This window comes from Citrus clementina, unplaced genomic scaffold (assembly GCF_000493195.1).
Source record: "Citrus clementina cultivar Clemenules unplaced genomic scaffold, Citrus_clementina_v1.0 scaffold_4, whole genome shotgun sequence".
In the NCBI taxonomy this organism is placed as follows: Eukaryota; Viridiplantae; Streptophyta; class Magnoliopsida; order Sapindales; family Rutaceae; genus Citrus; species Citrus x clementina.
In genome coordinates, this window is record NW_006262274.1 from 15435162 (window position 1) to 15438882 (window position 3721).

The following is a 3721-nucleotide window of genomic DNA, read 5'->3' on the forward strand; positions in this document are numbered from 1 at the left end:
CTATCCACACTTAAAGCATTTACCTTTCGGCTTGCCATCTTGCTTGGTAGACGGTTTCTTTTTCCCAACTTTCTTCTTACCTTTGCCTTTCGGCTTAGGCCCAGAAGATGAACTTTTTTCAGTAATATTTATGCTTCCCAGAGATTTCTCAGCACGATAGATCTCTTCAGCAGAATGGAGTTCGTTCATCAATTCAGTTAAGGTCATGTTTCTTTTGTTCATGTTATAATTGACCTTAAACTCCTTGAATGTTTTTGGTAAAGATTCTAGCACCATGTCAATCTTTGAGTTATCATCGATTTGTGCTCCCTGAATCTCAGCCTCATTCAAATAGTAAATATATTGCAGGTGTTCTGGGAGTGGTTTAAGTTCTAAGGTAGGTGCCTGCACAATTGAAGGTAAAAGTTTCTCGTTTAATAAAGGCAATTCAAGGTAAGAAACATTATACCCATTGGTGCGTAATGTGAATGCTCCATCTAAGATCGCCATAGCTTCCTCTACCTCATCATCCAACTTTATCAAATTTGCATGTTCCTTAGAATCATTTTTCGTAAGATTTTTGCTTATCGCAATTTCAAAACTGTCATTACCGGATAATTCAAAGAAATCCTGCACCAAAGTATTAATATCATCCATGGCAAAAACAGAATGAACATCACTGGGATACCTCATTGCCTCAAAGATATTGAAGCGGATCACTTCACCATCGAATTCCATTGTGAGGGTTCCATCGTGAACATCAATCTTGGTTCGGGCTGTCTTAAGAAATGGCCGCCCCAACAGAATATGAGTAGGATTGGGCGACAACTCATCCTCCATTTCAAGGATATAAAAATCAGCTGGAAAGACCAATTCATTGACCTGCACAAGAACATCTTCCATAACCCCTTTCGGGTAAGCATTAGATCTGTCAGCCAATTGAATAATTATACCAGTTTCTTCCATTGGACCTAAATTCAAGGAGTTATAAATCGAATATGGCATAACATTAATTGAGGCCCCTAAATCTAGCATACATCTTTCGAATCTGGTATTACCTATAGTACAGGGGATGGTGAAAGTACCTGGATCCTTGCACTTAGGTGGAAGTTTTCTTTGAAGTACAGCAGAAACATTCTCTCCAACACTTACCTTTTCGTTACCGCTCAACTTTCGCTTGTTGCTGCATAATTCCTTCAAAAACTTTGCATAACGCGGCACTTGTTTAATAGCATCAAGTAGAGGAATATTTACCTCTACTTTACGAAAGGTCTCAAGGATCTCTTTTTCTTGTTCCTCTTTATTGGTTTGTTTAAATCTGCTAGGAAATGGTGGAGGAATGGAGAGAGTCTTAATTCGAGGTGAGGGGATACTTACCTGGCCAGATGGATCGATTGGCAATGCCGAGTGGGAATCATCTTTCCTTGTTAAAGGAAGAGCCTCAGGTGAGGAATTGGTCACAGAGGGTGATAATGTTGTGGATACTTTTGATGGCTTAGCTAATAATGGTTCCAATTGCTTTCCGCTCCTAAGAGACATAGCACTGGCATTCTCCTTTGGATTAATTTCTGGTTGAGAAGGTAACTTTCCTGAAGTTCTACCCTCTATCCTACTCATAGATGTGGCCAGTTGGCCAATTTGATTCTCTAAATGTTGGAGCTGTGTCTGGGTAGTCTGTTGGAATTGCATAGAGTTAGTAGCGAGAGCTTTTACAAGATCTTATAAAGATGTACCTTGATTTTGAGGAGGTGGGGGTGGCCGAACTTGGTAAGGCTGTTGCACCCGCTGTTGGGGGTAGCCCGGTGGTCGAGATGGTGCCACATTAGGAATGCCTTGTTGTTGGTTCCCATACCTAAAATTAGGGTGATCCTTCCACCCTTCATTATAAAAATTAGAGTAGGGATCATACCTTTGTCTTGGTTGGCCTAGGAACCCCTCAACTGCGTTGGCCTGCTCATGTGATCCCTCTTGGAGAGTAGGGCACATGTCAGTCGCATGTCCGACCATAGAACATACGCCACACGGTCTCATTTGTTGCCCTAGAGCTAATTGTTGCACCAAAGAAGTAAGATTTGAAACTTATTTTTCTAAAGAAGTAGTACTTACCTCATTGACTCGCTTAGGTGGCGGCAGTAGATCGTTTCTAGTGTTGAACTGTTGGGAATTAGCAGCCATGTTAGCAATGAGATTTCGGGCTGCTTCTGGTGTCTTATCCACGAGTGCTCCTCCACTAGCAGCATCAATCATACTCCTATCCATAGGCAGTAGACCCTCATAAAAGTATTGAATAAGAAGTTGATCACTTATCTGATGGTGGGGGCAACTAGCACATAACTTTTTGAATCGTTCCCAATAGTCGTAGAGCGGCTCTCCATTATACTGCCGGATTCCACAAATTTCTTTTCGAATGCTGCCAGCTTTTGATGCTGGGAAATATTTCTCCAAAAATAGCTGCCGCATCTCATTCCATGTAGTGACAGTACCGGAGGGAAGATAGTACAACCATTCCTTGGCTGAATCCGCCAAAGAAAATGGGAAGGCCATTAGCTTAACTTGCTCTTCAGAAACTCCGGCTGGTTTCATTGTGGAGCAGACCACATGGAACTCCTTCAAGTGCTTATTTGGATCCTCTCCTGCAAGACCATGAAAAGTAGGAAGAAGATGAATCATCCCAGATTTGAGTTCAAAATTTACCTGAGGGTTTGGATTCTCAATGCATAAGGGTTGCTGGTCCAAGTTAGGAGCTGCCAACTCTTTAAGTGTTCGGTTGTTATTTTGAGCCATTGGTTCGGATTCTGGGCTGCTTGGCTCTGTCTTCGGGAGTGGAATGTGGATGGCAAAATTGAGTTCTGAATATGATGAGGTTGCTCTAAGTTGTTCGAGTTTCAATCGAATGTCCTCTATGCTCATGAAAATCTAAATATAGAACAAAAAATAACTAATTAAAATAAAATAAATAAATAAAATGAGAAAAGAAATAAAAATAAAAAATAATAAAATAAAACGAGTGATAATAAACAAACTAGACGCTAGTCCCCGGCAACGGCGCCAAAAATTTGGTAGTGTCGTTAAGGTGCACCAAATTTAAAACCTTACCACTAATATAAATAATTAGTACAGAGCGAGTAAGGATCGATCCCACAGAGACTATGCTAGTTATATTTATTATTAACTCCAAAGCAAGATTTAAAATAAAATAATAGTAATAATAATAATAGTAATAGTAATAATAATATAAATTAATCTAACTAAAGAAAATGCCAATTAAAAATAAAAGGGGGATTTATGAATTTTTAACTAAATAGTAAGAAATAAAGAAATTAAAATTACGAACAAGAATTTAATAAAAACTCTAATTAAAGGAGAAAGAAATAATAATGATGAAAACTTTGGTTAAAGGATCATTCGCCACCACCAAACATGCACATAATATATTAATTCTATCATCAATTTATATTGAAACTATCAACCGTAGACAACAATAAGCTCTGTTAGTCTCAATCTTTCCTTAGTGTGTCGTTAGGCAAAATAAGCTCTTCACCTAATCTCTAACCATTAAATAATTTAAAACAAGCTCTTTAAATTTAAGATAATGGAAGCATTAAACAAAGAAAGATATTAGGTTGATCTAGGCAATAAACACACAAGCTCGGATTATTTAACCTAGGTTATGTTCTTCAATTGAAATCACTGATTCCAACCTGCTACTAATGATTAAAATATCAAGACAATTACGGATCAA

The 3721-nt window shown here is 38.5% G+C and overlaps 1 pseudogene; it reads right to left on the reverse strand.

Annotated features, from left to right (window-relative positions):
• The window catches only part of LOC112099132, a 3972-nt pseudogene continuing 251 nt past the window's right edge, over window positions 1-3721 (reverse strand).